Source organism: Heterocephalus glaber, unplaced genomic scaffold, assembly GCF_053883595.1.
Source record: "Heterocephalus glaber isolate CG9 unplaced genomic scaffold, H.glaber_assembly_v1.0 deba00001461, whole genome shotgun sequence".
In the NCBI taxonomy this organism is placed as follows: Eukaryota; Metazoa; Chordata; class Mammalia; order Rodentia; family Bathyergidae; genus Heterocephalus; species Heterocephalus glaber.
The window spans coordinates 9,252,406-9,271,459 of NW_028258308.1; the positions used below are offsets into that span (position 1 = coordinate 9,252,406).

At 32.4% G+C, this 19,054-nt stretch overlaps 1 protein-coding gene across 3 annotated transcripts in view; it reads right to left on the reverse strand.

Moving 5' to 3' along the window:
• Positions 1-19,054, reverse strand: part of Glra3 (glycine receptor alpha 3) — a 170,073-nt gene that overhangs the window by 98,699 nt on the left and 52,320 nt on the right. The window lies entirely within an intron of this gene.

The following is a 19,054-nucleotide window of genomic DNA, read 5'->3' on the forward strand; positions in this document are numbered from 1 at the left end:
ATAGTTCAGTGCATTTCTCTATAATTTATCCCTAAAACACACTCTTTCACATATTGAATTTTCTTTTCCATTTTTCTTTTAGTCATTTTTCTCTACTCTTTTATGTATTCATTTTCTCCACATTTTTATTCATTTCGCTTTTTATTAGTATATGTTCGCAATACATAATGGTTATGTTTCTCCTGAGGAGTTGGTACATGTACATCACACATCTCACTTATCTTTTCATTTCTTTTCCCTCCACTTCATCTCTCCCTCCATCTCTTGGTCCGCTTCCATTCTGTAGAAGGTCTATCTAAATTGTCAGCATTACTTTTTTACAGTTTACTGTGCTCTATATGTCATCTGTGGCTCATTTCCACTACTAGAGCTATAAATTGTGTAAAGACTTTTTGAGGGTTTTAAATAATTTATGCACTTTTTTGCAAATTTGACTCTACAAAAGTGCATTATCAGTGTTGACTTTGCGTACATACGTAGAAAACAGAGACATCCTTAATAAACTGATGACCTTTTTGTACATCTGAATTGGAAAGATAAAGTTTCTTGAGGTCTTGGCTCTTTGAGCTACTGTACATACAGAGGAAACTCAATGCCATTTTGGATCAAGCTTATGGAAGGCTTAGGCTGTCTATTACAGTGTTTTAGGTGACTGCAGTTATAAAGTTGAATGCACATAATGACCAACTGTAATGATAGATAATACCACATTTCACTTTTGACCTATTTATTTGTGAATGTGGTTCATCTGCTTATAACTGTTATATCATGACAGCATATCTGAGTGCTTGCAAAAAAAGCTATGTGTTGTCTGTTTCATTGTGCAATGCATCCTATGAAGTGTTCTGTTGGTTTTATGTTTCTCAAATAAAGCTCTTTTAAAAATATAAATAAATCTTTTAAATAATCTTTGCTTTATATTTTCTAGAATTTTGAATTTTGACCTTTCAAGATTTTATTTAGATTTTGGCGATTTTTATCATTCAGGATTTCAACATTCAAGATTATGCCATTCTGGAAATGGTTTCTTGAGAGTAGGGCCAAAACTCCTTTCCCTTCACTTCCTCTTTTTGAATGGGAGCTTCGGTTGCAGTTATATTCTATAGCAAATTTGTATACTGACTGTCTGTGCAATAGAAAAGTTATCCCTTGAATTCATGGTCTCTTGATCTATAGGAAGTGTTAACAAGATCCTCCCTTTGAAGCCATATTTGCACTGGTTCATGATTTCCATGACAAGATTCTAGATTTCAAGACAAAGTCATAATGGCACAAGAAAGTAAGGATTACAAGAGAGTAGTGTGTGTATTTTGCATGTTGAAAAAATATAAAAAGTATGTTTTTAGCAGGAAAATTACATCACATTGAAGATTATCTCAGGGTTTTAAGACTTGCAACTTCCCCTCTGTCTCTTGGAACACTCTGAGACAAATTAGTTGCCAGGTAAGATGTTTGATACCCCTGAGAAGCCATTTTGGAAGAGCCACATGAACAAACTCTAGTCAACAATTTCAACTGGATCCAGATTCCCAGTCATCCTTGCTGAGGCACCAGGTGTGTGATTGCAACCATTTGAATCCTTCAGGCAAGGAATCCTCCAGGTGATAAGCTGAGTGACTTATGTAAATGATATAAATGGAGCAAAAAATTCACCCAGCAAATTCCTGCCAAAATTCCTGATCCACATTTATGCGAGATCTAGTAAAATCATGGTTGTTTTAAGCTATTATATTGTTAATTTGCTGTTTTAAAATTCAGAGAAAGTTCCCAGTAGGGTTTTATAAAATGCATAAACACATGTAACCACCACCATACACAGAACAGAGCTCTCACCCATGAATACTCCCTGTGTTGCCCCTTTCTAATAAAACCATCTCCACACTTACTGCCTCAAAACCAGTGATCTATTCTTCATCTCCATTCTTTTGCCTTTTCTAGAACGTTGTATAAATGGAATCATAAAACATTTATATATTTGAGTTTGCTTTCTCTTACTTAGCTTAAATTATTATGTGCAACAGTTTATTACTCTTAATTGCTGATAGTATTCCACTGTATGGACATAACACAGTGTTTATTCACCTATACATGGACTTTTACCGTTTCTTCAGTATTCTGAGTCTGAGCAGTGCTACTCTATACATTTGGAAATGTATATACCTAGGAGGAAGAGTATTAGATCATATTCATTTCCATTTATAAGAAAACGTCAAGTTGCTTCTGAGAATAGGCATAATCTGTGCATGAGCACTAACAAAATATGAGAGTTAGCATTGTTCTGTATTCTTATCAGTATTTGATATTCTCAGCTTTGAAAAAAGTGCCTTTAGGGGCCGGGGATTTAGCTCAGTGGTTTCGCCGCCTGCTGCGCAAGCGCAAGGACCCGAGTTCGATCCCCAGTACAAAAAAAAAAAAAAAAAAAAAAAAAAGTGCCTTTACGTTTTACTGATACATTTGTCATTGTAACTCACTGTGGTTTTAATTAGCAGCTTGCTAATGGCTACTGCTGTTAAGTAGCTTTTTGTATATATTTGCCTATTTACTTGCTTTTTAAGGCACCTTTGATTGAACCCAGGACCCCCCTCCCCCGCTGGACTATATCCAACTCTTTTGAATATTTTTTCATTTTTTATTTTAAGACAGGTTCTTATTAAATCACTAAGTTGAACAGGCTGGGTACAACTCTCAATCCTCCTGTTTCAGCCACTCAAAGGGCTGAGATTACAGCTTGTGCTACCTCGCTTGGCTTATATATCTTTTTAAATTAAATATTTGCTTAAATCCTTTTGGATTAATATTTTTGTTATTACATGCTTACAATTCTTCATTTATTGTAGGTACATGTCTTTTCACGAACATGAAATTGGCAAACATTTTTTTCACAGCACATAATTTGCCTTTTTCTTTTATTAAAACATCTTTTGTAGGGTAAAAGTTTAATTATTTTAAAGCTTGATTTCGCTATTATTTATTTTTAAATCATGCTTTGATAGTGTATCTAAGAATTCTTTGTTGTCAGCCAAGCTCACAAATATTTTTTTCTATATCTTTGTTTTCTTCTAAAAATTTAAATATTTAGAATTCATATTTGGATTTGTAGTCTAATATGGATTAATTTTTGTTTAAAATATGAGTATGCCTTGATATTTATCTTTTCTTTTTATCGACAACAACAAATTTTTCTAACACTTTTTTGAAGAAATTAAAATCATGTTTTCTTATTTTTTCTTATGGATTCTAAGAACAGGTCTAAAACTGACAGAGTAAGAAATTATTTGTTCATTATAGGCTTTTTTCAGCTTTTAATTTTAAAAAGATTTCTTTTTCTTCAGATACACAGAATAACTGGCATTAGCTAGAAATACCTAGCATGGTTTTTGTGAGAACAATGATATAAAAGATACCAAAAATAAAACATGACAAAACACAATATACCTCGGCAGTTTTGTTTTTAAAAGAAATAAATGTGTAGAAGTAATATTTAAAAATTTTAAGACATGGTATTTGTTAGAAACTTGACAAGGTAAAGTGAATCAGAGGTTCAGTCTTTGCATGCATAATGACTAGGGGCTTACCTAATTCATTTGGTGTTAAGAGAACATAGTGTTCAATGTTTTCAATAGGCTGTTTTGAGAAATATGATTTGAAAGGTAAGAACACTAAAGCTAGCCCCAACTATCGAATTGTTCAGAATGAATTAAATTTTATAACGTATTTTATAGTAATTGTGGTACAAAAATTGTCAAGGGTAAACAATTCATCCCTAGAAAGTAATGAGAAGAAAAAGAAAGATTACAAAAATATATTGCATTCTGAATCCAATACCCTGTAGGCTTTTGTTAGGCAAAACACTTCTAAACTCTGGAGGAAATTTAAGAAGATAAATATTTCTCCATTGTTTCAGAAATTTGTCTTTTCCTCCTTATTTTGAAAGAACAAAGAATGTAGATAGAAATTGAATCTTGCAGTTTGACTCATTTGTAAATTGTCTCATGATTACAACAGTTAATGATACCACTTAAAGTCTGTCTTGTGGCATTTTATCGTCACTTTTTCCAGAAAGACATAAATTACTGGAAGACAGTGGCTATGGCTGCATCATTTCGTTTTTTGAGATAACTGATTCTTATGAAGTAAAAGGCATAACCCAAAAAGCAAAGTGGATGTGGAACAGAGGCAAGATAATATGTTGAATACTTGAAAACAGTAAAAGTTGACAAGTCATGTCTAGAATGCTGAGTGGGTTAAGAGTTGGAATAGGGAAAGAGATAAGTCTTTAGTCTTAAACTGAGACATTATGTAGGTAATAATAAGTCATAGATATGTGAATTTTGTCCAAGAGGCAATAATTGAAAGCCACTGAGAGGGCCAAAAATGACAAGATCTTATTTAAATATTGGAAAGATCCCTATAGCTTCAGGTTAGAGATTGGGTTAAGAGTCAAGCAGTAGTTGAGTTAGATTCCATGGCTGTTACTCTCACAAGAATGAGAGGTGATCTGTAGAACAGTGAAAAAGTAACAGATTTGAGAAATATTTGGGAGGTGGAAATGTTTCAACTTTGTGATTCACAGACAGTTTTGGATATAACAGAGGAAAACAAAAAGAGTCTGCATGTTTCTGGATGATTCAATGAGATCGCATCCAGGTGAAGAAACATTTGAATATGGTAAGCTTTAGGAATTTGCATAATTGAGGAAGATTACCAGATCACATATGTGAGAAACAAATTTATTAACTAGAGTACAGTGTCACTGCATAGCTAATTTTGTCTTCAGCATTATGGCATGATAATATGTTGCTCCAGATACTATCTTCCAACATCACTAAGATTTTATTATTTTACTCCCTCATTCCTCATACTTGCAGACATGTGAGCTATAACTGCTAATTCAAATGTCACCAACATATATTTAGATGACATAAAGCCAAGAAAGAAGATAAATTAACCAGAGACAGGATGCATATAACACGACAGTGTCTCAGATTAAACTCAGAGAATGATAAGCATTTGAGAAATAAAAAGTAGACTACAAATATATTTAGGAAGGATTGATCATAGTTAGAAAATCAGGAAATGGCTGGATCAGAGACGTTAAAGCAAGAGTTTCCAAAAACATCATGATCAATAGTGACTGATGCTATAAAGTGGTCAAGAATATAAGAGATTAAGCATCTCACTGTAGTTACCAAATCCTCTAGAAGTAGCAGCTTTAGAAATTTGTATGAGAGAAATCAGGGTGACAGAACAGAATCATTAAGGGATTGGTGAATGGGATCATGTACAACTATCTTAAATATCTGAAAAGAAAGGAAAGAGGAAAACAGGTACAAATGGACAATTTGTCAGACAAAAGCTTAATTTTTGGAAGTCAACCAATTGATAAGTTTAGAGGAAAAGACACACAAAAAAAGTAAAAATAAAGGGAGTGAAGGGAGAAAAGGATTTCAAGACCTGATTTCGAAAAATTGGGAACTAATCTTATGTAAAAGGAGATGAGTATGTCACAATATATTACTAAGAATGCTGGTGTGTCTATGGGCTAATTTTTAGGTTAAGTGGGAGAAAGTTTTATGGGTTCTTGACTATTGTCTTCTACTTTCTAGATGAAGATAGAAATTAGAAGACATGTTTGGAAGGTGAAGATACTTGTGGTTTATGTAGAAGACTGGCATTCAATCTTCATTTGGAAGACTGGCATTCGACTTCTATTTAATCTATCTTGTGTCTACCTGCTCTACAGAGCCTAGAAAAAACAAAAATATTACAACTATGGATCTTGATGTTCATTCTAGATCACCATTCAAGTGCAGTTCTGTAGGCCAGCTGTCTGCTCATTGCAGGTTTCTGCTTTCAAATGGAGTCACAGGTTATATTAGAATTGTTTTTCTTCAGTAGTGTCAATAGAATTTCCATTTCCTGTCATTAGTTTCATGTTCATGGAATAAACATATATGATTTAGTTGTAACTGTAGCTCAGTTGTGATGATCTCCTGATTCCTAGATTTGAGCAGATATGTCTTGGAGCCAACTATTCCAGGAGCAGCTTCCTGATTTCCCATCTTCCTGACTTAGGCAGAAGCAGTGGCTTTGCCTACAAGCCAAGTGTGTGGAATAATCTTTCTCTTCAACATTTCCATTAATTTTATAAACATATGATTCCTAGTAGCAAATCCCTTCCTGTGGGATGGCTGGTATGCTTTCAGTTACATTTGTTGGGCTCCAACTGAAGCAGTATTTATCACCAGGTATAATTTCAGGAATGGAAATTTTGAGCTGTTCAATTGATATTTTTGTGTTTGAATGCCATACATATCAGAATCCATTAAAGGACAAAATACTGATAATGTGTAGGAACAAGTGGCAAAATCAATTGCATTTTCCATCCATGCTCACTTGAAACTAAGTTCATGATTCTGCAATTAAAATGCTGAAGGTCCCAGCAAATAACTTAGGCAGGAGGAATTTGAGTACTGAGAGATGGGCTAAGTTCTGCTGACTCTGTTTGGAAACTCAAAGAAAAATAAAATGTGTGCCAGACACTTGAATTCTAATATTAAAGCGTGATCAGTGTACCAGGGATTTCCCATGACTCTTCTGAATATCTTGTCTCCTGTAGCTTCACAGATGAGGATGGTATGTCATCTTTTTAAAAAAGTGCTGTGGTAGCTGTCCTGTGTAGCTGGACACACTGCCACTGAAAGGCGCCCCCAAATCACAATGGTGGTAACAGTTGCAAATGTAACATAAAATTTATTAGTACTCAATCTCAAGGCAAACTAGACAAGGTCACTATAACTGAACATGAGTTGGAATATATAGATAGTAGATCATGGGGTCAGTAGACTTGCAAACTATGCACATCTCAGAAGATCCAGCTGGGGATTTAGCTCAGTGGTTCTGCAGCCTGCCTCGCAAGCGCAAGGTCCCAAGTTCGATCCCCAGTACAAACAAAACAAGACAAAACAAAAAAAGCCTGCTCATTACAGAAGATTCTGTTTGTTCTGAATAATCAAATTAACACTATGGCTGAGAAATGGAAGGTCCTGGTATTTATAGGCTGGAAAGTTTACTAGTAGGTGGGTTGATATTCTAATTTTTGAAAAAGTTTTCAGATAAATCTTAAAGGTGTCTCATGGAGGGACCCCTCTCCCTATGGGCCATCTAAGGCACAGTTTCTTAGCAAAATTTCTTTTTACATCAATTTACCCTCCTTCCCCCCACTTTTTATTTCTTAGTAAATTAAACATTTATAAAAGTCCTCTGGCTAAACCATAATAGTAATGTTGTATTTATGATGTATATTTCACAAAAATTCATTGTCAGTAGAGCAGGCTTTAAGAATAAACTCAATGGAAAATATTCTGGAACAATTTTATCAATTAGTGAAAGATAGGATTCAGCAATGATTATGAATGCAGTAGAAACATAAATATCCCAGAAGCAAAAAAGAAACAAATCTGTCCCTTGTGTCAGCATGGAAAATAAATCTGAAACAAGTCTAAATGTATTTACAATTATTCTAGTAGTGTGTATGTGTAGGTACATATATAAAGTTTGAAAAATAACCTGAAAGAGAATGAATTCACGCAAAGTTACAGAATATAATTTGGTCTCAAGCTCATATGTATTAATAATTATGCACTTAGTTGAAAGCATAAAAGTGTATTCTTTAAAGCTCAGAATACTCTGTGCTTCTCTCCTATTGTATAGTAGTATTACCATTACATCTGGTCCTAGCCATGGACATAAAATATTAGATTTGAGCAAATGTATCCACGGTACCCCTAAAAGTATGAACTTTAGGGCAGGGGATTTAGCTCAGTAATACCACACCTGCCTCACAAGTGCAAGGTCCTGAGTTCAATCCTCAGTACTAGAAAAAAAAATGAATAAAATTTTTTAAAGTATGAGCATACAACCTCATGGAGGACAATATTGCTTTTAAGGGAGCAAATATGGATTCTGAGTGTGTGAAAAAATTTCTTGCTAATTTTACATACATTTCTGAATTGTGTATATATATATACATATATAGTATATAGTATATATAGTATATAGTATACATATATAGTATATAATATATACTATATAGTATATATAATACATTATATATACTATATAATATATATACTATATAATATATTATATATTATATAATTGTATATATATAGTCTCTAAAACATTCAGTGTAACTAAAGTGTTAAAATTTCATGTAGGGCAATTAAGGAAAAAGATGTATGAAAAGTCTCCTTAGGGAAGCATAATGAAAAAAAATGTGCTTGAAAAATATAACTTTAGGGAAAACTGAGGAGAAAAACTAGAGTAAGATTTATTCATTTCTTTTCATGTCTGCTGTTAACTTTTGATTAATAACTTAATGTTGAGGGATGAGGCATAGCAATTATCTTTATATTAGTTTCAGTATGTTACAAGGCAAAATATATTTAAAATTCAAATTTTTAGCTTTTTTAGTAGCTGCTTCTTGGGATGTGTATATAAAACATATGATACAGGTCATAGTCACTCAGCAACTGATCACTGGAAACTACAGTGAGCAAAAACCACAAGAGAGTCTGATATATGTAAGAAATGATTCTATCAAGGGGAGAAACAGTGAAAACAGAATCTAAAATGCACAAGATGACCTCACCCAAAGAAAGGGATTAAACTTTATTTTAGCTCAGAGAAGAATTTGGCTATGTTTAAATAACCTATGGTAGAAAGTCAAATGCCAGGCCAGCGTATGGGGAGGAGCATGGAGTTCTTATGTAGAAAGGAGGGAGGATTTCATTATTTCAAAAGACTGGGGAGAGAAGAGTCCCAGAGGACTGGAAGATTTAATGGAGAAGCAAACATTTTCTAATGTTGTCACTCCTTTAGAGGGAAAGTAATTCATTAACCTCTACAGATAAAGAGAGTGGGTTTCACATATGAAGACTGCCGAGGACTTATCTGTGAATATTTGCAGCTTATCTATTTACTGTTGGTATATGCTACAAGATTAATTCTTGTTATTAAACCACGTAATATAACTTTCTCAAGATTATTTGTCTAATGTTTTCCCTAGTCTCTAGAATGTTGTCAATATTCCAAGCAACTACTAAGGAGGATTTTTAGGAGCTGGAGTATAGTAATATGTTGGTGCTAGCAAATGCATATCTTCATGTTCATAGAACAAATAGTTCATGTTAACAAGCCTCAATGAGACTGAGAAAAAAATGATTTTCCTTGTCTTAAAATCAAATTTCCAAGTACTAAACTCATATTCTAGGAATACACGTTTGTATGTCTTTGTGGCCTGTGTATGTGTGTGTCATTTCCCAGTAGAAATTTTCCATTTTCTATTAACTTCCTCAGTCACAACACTTGCTTAATTCTTTCACCTGCATCTGTTCTCTTTTCAGGGCAGATGCGGCACAGGCCTAGCACCTTATTAGTCTTGTTTGTCTGAGCTGTTCTGACAAGTTAGTTGAGTTGTTTTGTACTTAGACTAGTAGTCTCATCCCAGTGCTATTAAACTGGCCGAAAGAGCTTCACTGTTAACTTTTATCTCATTTATCTGTCACAGATGCAGCAGAGCTATTTGAAATTTAAATTGCTTGCCAAGTTCTTAAAATTAATTTACACGCAAAATTCATGACAAGTAAAAATTATGACTGCCAATCATTTTTCAGAATGCAATTCCCAGGCCTGCTGCCTATTTTATTGGTAGAGGATGAAATGATACATTGGGGGCTATTCTTTTAGGAAACTCAAATTCTCTTAGAAAAAGGTATGTGATGATAAACAACCATAATGATGAATACCACTCCTACGAACTGTTCACAAAATTCTGATTGTTTTGTTTTATTAGGTTGTCAACATGGTAGTTGATTGAGCTGACAACAAAGAATTTTATCCAAAATCTTGCTCTAGAGAGATCTACATAGAAGTCATACTCACTTTCCATTACAAATTAACTTTCAGAGTAGACAGAGAGGAGAATTAAATTAAGTAATATGTACCTTTCCCATTTAACTCTAAAATCTTCTTTTTTGCCAAGCCAAAATATTTTTAATGCCAAACACAATGCATTCAACTTCTAAATCTGCTTATTAAAAGAAAACTCTATAAAAGCATCATACGACCCAATAGATCAGAGGAACCATAGCGGTGTGTGTCCTGAAAACTCCATTTTCTCTCTGCTGTCATTAGCAACTGTTGCTGTTTCATATTGCCCCCACAATAGGTTTGGAAATATGCTTTTTAACATTGTGTTTACTTAACAACACTGTCATATAGCCACACAATTGTGTTTTGTTTTATTCTTTACACAAAATTTTATCTTTCTGTGAAAAGTGAAGCTGTAGATAGTCCCTTTTTGAGACACAGTGATTATAAGGAAGATCTTGTGGATGAATACTTCAAGTAGAGATTTATTCATACTTCTGATGGGGTTACTAAGGTGTATCTCATTCATGCATACTTATTTTTGTGCAGCCACCCCCATAAATAAGCCCATTTATGATTAATGCTTATAAATGACAGTTCAGAGCACATTTGTGCTGTCAGTCAGTGGTTACTCAAGCATGGAATTAAAAATCTTTCAGTCCAAAGTTATTGCTATATTTGGTTTGACTATAACTACTACTCTAAGAAAAATAAGACAGTGAGGGCAAGATGTTACCAGAGACAATGTTAATATTAAAAGGGTTTCAGGATGCTTTCAGGCTATTTGAAAAAGAAGTAGAATAGATGATTGCATCTACAAATGTGAAGGACATGAGAATACAGTAGTCACCAAACACTATTACGGCACACATAAAAAAGTGAATATATCTTTATAGGAACTTAATGCATTGGAAATAGAAAAAGACCAAGGACTCATTCTTGGTAAATATTACAAAAGGAAAGAAAAAAATGAGACTTTCCTTCAAATTATACATATTTCTTTCCAATTGCCATGAAAGAATTACCAAGAAAACTAGTCAGTTTTGATGATAACTGCAGCTTAATATTTTTATTTAAAAAATATTCTTGGATCACCATAAGTACCATATAATGAGCTCTAATTTCTTACAGAGAATTATCCATAAAAATCAGCATTCTTCATGAAAATATCTTTTTATCAACACAGCTTGAAAAATAAATACTTTTAAAACAAAACATAATATTACACATGAAAGTTTGAGTAAAAAGGTGAGGCTTGTTTGAGTAATAGTAGCCAACATTAATTTAATTGTGTAATTAGTCTCCTAAGTAATTATTTTACAGATTGTTGCATTGATTTAAGACAATGACTGGGACTCAGAACTCCAGAAACAGATCAAACTGCAAAGCAGTAAACATGATACAGTCGATCCACTCATGCTGAGGACACAATAGAAAAGTCTTCTTTTTGGGAAAAAGTTTTTATTAGACTACATTAATGCCTACATATATTCAACATATATTTTTGTGGTGCTTTGTGATGAGCATTATGTTAATTATTAAGTGAAAAATGACAAACATACTACCTAACAGAGCCTATAATCACAAAATTTAAATAGCCAGAGCTTTAAGCAAAATACCGAGACAAAAGAAAATTGTATAAATGAACAGAATGTCTTTGAACACTGCTTGATAAATCAGCATATGGAGAAAGTGGAAACTCACCATAGTCAAGTAAAGTAACACAAAAAATGTTGTCATAGTCTGTGAATTAATAACCTTAATATAAGTCATCGGGTTATGTGAGGTGAAGGAATCTCAAATGCTGTAGTAGGAAAGGTAGGTTGTTTGAGATATTTATGAATTTTCAATAATTTTTTACCCATCACAATTATTAAAGACAGAAAGATAATATATAGATACACATAAATATGAAGTAAGAAAATTTGACAGAAAGATTGAAGTACAGAACATATAACTACGTATAGAGTACAGCAGGTTTTAGGAGAGAACAAAGATATAAAATTGAATAACCATAGTAGAAGATAAGCATTAATCATAGATTCAGAAAGCAACAAAAACCCCTAACAGAAAAAATAAAAATATATCCACTTGTAAACTAACAAAGGGAAGCCAATACCAAATGACTAGTAATAGGAATGAAATGGAGTCATTATAAAACATTATAAAGATTTTGGAAATAGAAAAATCTCTTGAAAACCAAACTATTGCTAAATTGATATCATAGTTAACCTGAAGATTTCTATATCTGGTCAAGAATAGAACTTACAATTTAAAACCTTTCTACATATGAAACCACTATCCCAGATGTCATCAAATACATGTGAAAGAAATGACATTAACTATACACGAACTATTTTACAGAGAGGAGAAAGGCACATTTCCGAAGTAATTTTTGAAACCACCATAATACTGACTGTACAAATCATTTTTAATATTGTAAGAAAATGCAACTATACTACAATATAAAAAATTAAGATAGCGGCAAAACCCCTAAACCAAATGTTAGAAAATTAAATCCAGCAATAGCAGAATGGACAGTAAATTATGATCAAGTGTGGTTTATACAGGGACTACAAGGATAGCTTGCTATTTGGAAATCCATAAATATATTTCATAATATTAAAAGAACAAATAAAAAATCATACAACCACTTTAATGAATACTAAGATAATAACAAATAAAACTCAATGCCCCTTTATAATAAAAAAAATTCAGCAAAAATGTAGAAGTGAAAAAAAACCCTCCCTCAATTGATAAAGAGCATTTATGAGAAACCTATAGTTAATAATACCCTTTTAATCTTGAAATATTGCATGTTTCATGTAAAAAAAAGTTAAAATTGGCCATTCTCCATCCATCTTATTTAGCATTGTACAAGAGTTTCCAATCAGTGTGATGAGCTAGAAAGGGGATTGCAGGGGGACTTGAGGCAAAGAACAACTGACTTACTTAATAGTTGGCATGAACATATTTTTTCACAAAAAAACACAAATAATTGAGAAAATAGTACTAGAACTATTTAATGAAGTTTTCAAGTTTAGGATATATGTCAATTTTGCAAAATTCATTGTTTGCCCATATCAGTAAGAAATGATTGGAACATAGATTTCTTAAATATAATACATGGATTTCCAAGTTCTGTCTGCTGAGAAGACTTAGAACCAAAGACATCTCAGTAGCAATCAGTCAAGAATTTTTGAAGAAATGGTTGCTGCAGGGCTAATGCAGGTAACATACAAGGTGAGTTCAGAATATCGTATTCTCAGAGCATAAGGAAGTGGGTAAATGAAGTGGAGGACACTAGACACAGATTTTAAGGGAATTCTCTGTACAACCCTTGCAAATGTCCTGCAGATCTAACCTATTCTAAAAGAAGTTACTTAAAAAATTTAAAAAATATAATCTTTTCAAAACCACATAATTTTTAGGAATGAACTAAACAGAATACATAGCAACCTCCGAGAACACAGCTGAAAGTAATTGAAAAAGATGAATAAATTGATATGCAAAATTTGTTTTGAGTGCTTTTGGTGTTATTGTGATAGTACTTTAAGAGGAAATTTTTAATTCAGACCAAAGATATATGTGCCATAGTAAAGTGAACATTTCATTCATTTTGGAAATATTAAAAGTATTCTCTTTAAAACCAGGGACAAAATAAATTTCATTTCACATTATTTTGGTAAAACAGGAAGACAATAATAAGAAGAGCCTAAATTCTGAAAGGTAGAAGGTCGTATGTTGTCTGTAGATAGTATTATTGTATGAAGAAACTACAAATCATTAGGTCTAAAATAAAAGCATATTAGAGCAATGTGAAAAGTAATCATGTTCTTCAATTCCAGTAATGAAGGGTTAGAAAATATAATTAAAAATTTGTAAGTTTTAATAGCTCATTTTAAATAATGAAGTGAGTGATTAAGTGTAAAATAGAGGCAGTATATATATAAGAAATTATATACCATTATTGAATAATATTAAGTAAGGCAAAAATATTATATTCAAGGATGTGAAGATTTAATATCTTAAGCTGACAATTCTTCCAGTGTTCATCTGTACTCAAGTTTATGTGTGGAACTTGACAAATTCAGTGTAAGTTTTATGAATAAACAGACTTTCATGAATGGTTAAGAATATTGTGAAAAAGAATAAAGATTGTGTGTTTGGGAAGTTGTCTTATTAAAGTCTGTATCAAATAGAACAGTGGAATATTGGTATACACTTGGCTAGATTGTTGGCGTAGAATCCAGAAGCTTGAAGTGAACTGATTCAATTAGAAATATACATTGGAGAGGTATAATTATAAATTATTGTAAATCACTATTTGATTATGAAATACAAATAATTACTTCACATGATGTACACACAATCACACAAAATTCCAAGTTTACTAAAACCTAAATAACAAAACTATTTTAGTGCAAAATGTACAAAAACATATGTATGAATTTGGATGAATAAAGGATTTTCAAAAAGCACAAATTATAAAGTAATATGGTATTAAATTTTGTAAATTGAAATTCAAATCATTTATACATCAAAAGATGAACACATTGAAAAGAGTAGAAAGTAGCTAAAATGTATATCATTAGCAAATTATTCATCTTCAGTATATTTTTTATGTTTGTATGTGTTTTATATGTATAATAAAAACAAATAAATGGCAAAAGAAAAACCTTTCCATGTAAAGGACATCAAAAGCATTTTTGTTAAAATACTTAATCTCACTATTAATCAAGGAAGTACATGATAAGCAGCAGTTAAATCCAATGCATTAAAAAATTAAAATGGATAAATACTAAGTGTTACATTATATAGGAACTCTAAAATTTCTAGTAGTTGTTTTAAACAGAATGGTCACTTTGGAAAGAAATTTGGTAATATCTTAACTGAGTATTGCACTCCTGGGTATATTCTATAGAATATCTTCTACATAGAATATCTTTATATAGAATATCTTTTACACACACATCTTAATGCTTTTATTTATTATTAATTATGCATTAAGCACTGATTATCTAAACAAAATCAAAGAAAATAGATATCACTGGATAATTCAAGAAGTAATTTAAGTTCTATTGTCATAAATATAGAATTAAGTTTGTGTCTTATGTCAAAAACTTCCTTTGGGAAAGTAGAGAGAAAATTGGGTTAAACAATTAACTTCAATATATTTGTAATGTTTAATTTTTTTAAGATGGTGACAGGTGCATATGTGTTACATATATTATTATCAGTGCATCTTTGTATGCCTAAAACTTTATCAAAAATACTTAAAAGTTATCTTTAGTAGACTAAAGATTCCATTAATATATGTAAACATGCTATCATTTTTTTATGCCTCATTTGCTTACTGATCTCTGGAGAATGTAATGACTGAATAATTCAGAGCAGCATCTACATGCACTTACTCATTGTAGTAACTAAAATGTGAATCTATCATTTGTATCAAAAATTGAAAAATTTCAGTTTGTACAATATACCCTTAGATATTCTCTTCCAACTTTGCCAGGCATCTACCTATGTATACAAGCACCTGGAAAAGTTCACACCAAAGCTATCGACCTTTTTTATTTTATAAAAATGATTTATTCTGCAAGCTCTGGTGAAAAGTAATACCATAGCAAAGCAAATCTTTAGCTCTTTACAGATGTCATCATGCCAAACCATCTGTTTCTTGAAATTAGACAGGTAAGCCAATACAATCATTTTGAAATATTGCTATACATACACACCCAATATGTTATACATGATTTTTTAAAGCCTGGTTTACAAATGCTTTTATTCTAGCATATAAACTTTATCTACATCTTCATAGATTTTCATTAATATGCTCCATTTAAGATTTAATGTGAAAAATCATAAGCCTCCCATTATAGAAACAATCATGAGTTCCCTCTGTCACTACAAGTTTGAAAGCCAGACAAATGCACCTCTGTCCCAAGTTCACATTTGCAGACAGGAAAGAGAATGGCTTTAATGGTAGAAAACTAGTTTTTTAATTTAATTTTTAAAAAATCTAATGTCCAATAGTTTTTAAATCATTTAAGAAAATTATAAACTTGAAATAATGGAGGCTGAATAAGTCTTTAGAGAATCTCATTCTTAATGTTGACATATGGCTCAAATATGAGGGAAATATACAATTTAAGATTCCCATAATATATGTTATAAAAGTTTTGATGACTATACGCTAAGAAAAAATAATTCTCAAGTGAGAAAGGTTAGCACATTAAGTTAATTAGATTAACAAATACTGGGAAAGGATAACAGTTAAAAAGAAATTTGAGCTTACACTATCAAAAAAATACTTTAAAAAATATTTAAAAATTGGTACCAGAAGACAAAAAATATATTAAAACTTGAGTTAACTTAATTTACCAAAATGGCTTAAGAAGTTAGGGTACCTTTTAGAGAGAGTATCAAATAATAACTTTAAATAGAATTAGGGCTGTATTTAAAAACTGAGTAGGGCCGGGGATTTAGCTCAGTGGCACTGCACCTGCCTCACAAGTGCAAGGTCCTGAGTTTGATCCTCCATTCCAAAAAAAAAAAACAAAAACAGAAAACGGAATGAGATGAAACAAGTTATAGACCAGGAGAGGCAGTTTGAAATAGTTGGTCAGTTAAGAAATGGAAGACTAAGTTACAATTACTGTTATGTAGAGGCATATACATTAGGAAAATATTGAGTTTTATTTTATATATGAATTCTCAGACACAAAGATATTCATGAATGATTACAGGTCATTTGAGACATGTCTCATTCACTTTCTTTGTTGCTGGGACAAATACTTGACATCGCAAGTTAAAGGAACAGAAGTTCATTTTGGCTCACATTTCAGTCCATAGTTCACTGGCTCCAAAGAAGAAACAGTATGGCAGACACTGTACAGGAAAGCTGCATATGTTATGGCATCCAGGAAGCTGAGAGAAAAAGGAAGACTCAGGAAGGGAGAGACACCCTTCGAGATCACGCCCACAAATAACCTGCCTCTTCCCTACAGGTCCCACTCACTTACAGCAAGTTAGCTATCCTGCCCACATAATCCGCCCACTCTCCGAAAGCCCTGCCTAAGAGTGCCTGAGGCCTTTGCAGGACACTCCATCCAGGCCACAACAAGACTTTGTCTTAATTTTAATGGACTTGGTTGCATTAGGTAATTTATAGTGAAGAAGAAAAATAAGCCATATTTAGTGTCATAAATGTGAATGCAATTTAAAAATATCTTAAAACGTTCACATAAAAATTAATTTAAACTAATATATTAACAAAGCAGAGGGATACAACTTGGTTGTAGGGTCACGATGATGAACCTCATGAAAAAATACGTCAAATTAACCATGGGGAGGAAAGCATTTTATGACTTTTCTGTTGGAGATGTCTAACCAGGCCTTTGTATTTTTTGTTTTGGGACAGGGTCTCACGAAGCTGCTAAATTCCCCAGGATGGACTGGAAATTGCAATCCTCCTGCCTCAGTCTCCCAGAGTGCTGAGATTATAGACGTGCACCACTATGCTAAGCAGGAGTTCTATTTTTCCCTATTCCTGTATGGATGGACACTATATCAAAGCTATTCTAGGTGATCGTTTTAAAAGTTTACAAATATTGAATCTGACCGTTTGGGTGGATAAAATGTTACATGCTTAGGAGTAGGAAAGAACGAAAAGAAGGATAGCAAGGTGGGCTTTGTTAATTCTGTGGTACTTAAACTATGGAATATTTTTTAATGCTCACTATGCTGCTATGGATTATGAACAGGAGATTGAAATATGCTACTAAAATGATTTCATAGGGAATAAATGTATAATGATGGAATAGATAAAAATGTGGAGTTGCTGTGCTGCAGAAAGGGAATAAAACTGAGCAAGGTTCACCGTGGGAGTTATGTCAGGAATATTCTGCAAGGGTTTTGTAGAATATTATCCTATAAAGAAAATCTTCTAAAATTATTGAAGTTAAGAAATTTTGCTGGTATAGTCATATAATAGAGTGTGTTATAACCACGTTAGAGGTAGGCTGATGAACTATCTCATAAAAAACATTAACCTTCAGGAACCTGACAATTGTGAGTCTTTTCTTTGTTCCAAATCCCTTTACCCTTTTCCAGAAGGACATGTGAGGCTATAAACCTTTCCAACTATTGCTTGTTGAAAGTATTTCACTGCAGCAATCTTGCGAAAGAGAAATACAGAGAAACATTTCAAGGCTTTTAGGATTTTATAGCCTATGTAAAAGTAATTAAAATAAGAAACTAGCAAGGGTTATAAATACAGTTTGGGAATCTAGTAGACCAAAGTTAGCAGCAATTCCTTCATCTTTGGATGATTTGGACTGAATATGTACAAATGTGGGATATAAATCACAAGCAGATATTCAATCACAATCTAAAATATACCAAACCTGAAACAAGATTATAACCACTTTAGAGATGTACATGCACCAGAACCATACTGTGGTTATACAAGCAAATTAAAAGCAGTTTTCCATATTTTTCACTCATGCATACACACTCATGTTATATACTGTAATTATAATAAATCCATATAATGCTCAAAAATGTGAATTTAGTTCTTTTCCACTGACACTTTTAGTATAGTCACATTGAGTTTGAGTAAAACCACAGAGATGCTACTAAATGATGAAATACTGCATATATTAATGCAATAGCATTTTAAAGAAAATGGTACCTAAAAGTCATTTAATGCTAAGAGGCATCTTCTTTTCCTACACAGAAACCTGCACGGTCCCCCAAACACAATAATTTGGATGAGTTTATTTTCCTTAGAAAATTCATTATCATGTGATTCTGAAGCATGTAAAAATGATCATAATTCTCTAATAATGGTTTTGGAAACTGATAAATCTTTAACCATTGTATTGTATTTCAGTTAAAATCAACTTTGAATATTGAAGCAAATTATTTTTTCTAAATTTAGGAATAGAACTTAATTCTAGATAATTTAAGAGCAGTTACACATAGTTTCAAAAAGTTAGCTGCTAGGCAATTTTACAGATACTGTTTTATGCATCTATTTCTCCCTTTAATTTGAGCCAAATTATTCAATAAAAGGCTTCAAGACAAAGAAGAGATACAATGTGATCCTTAGAGAAAC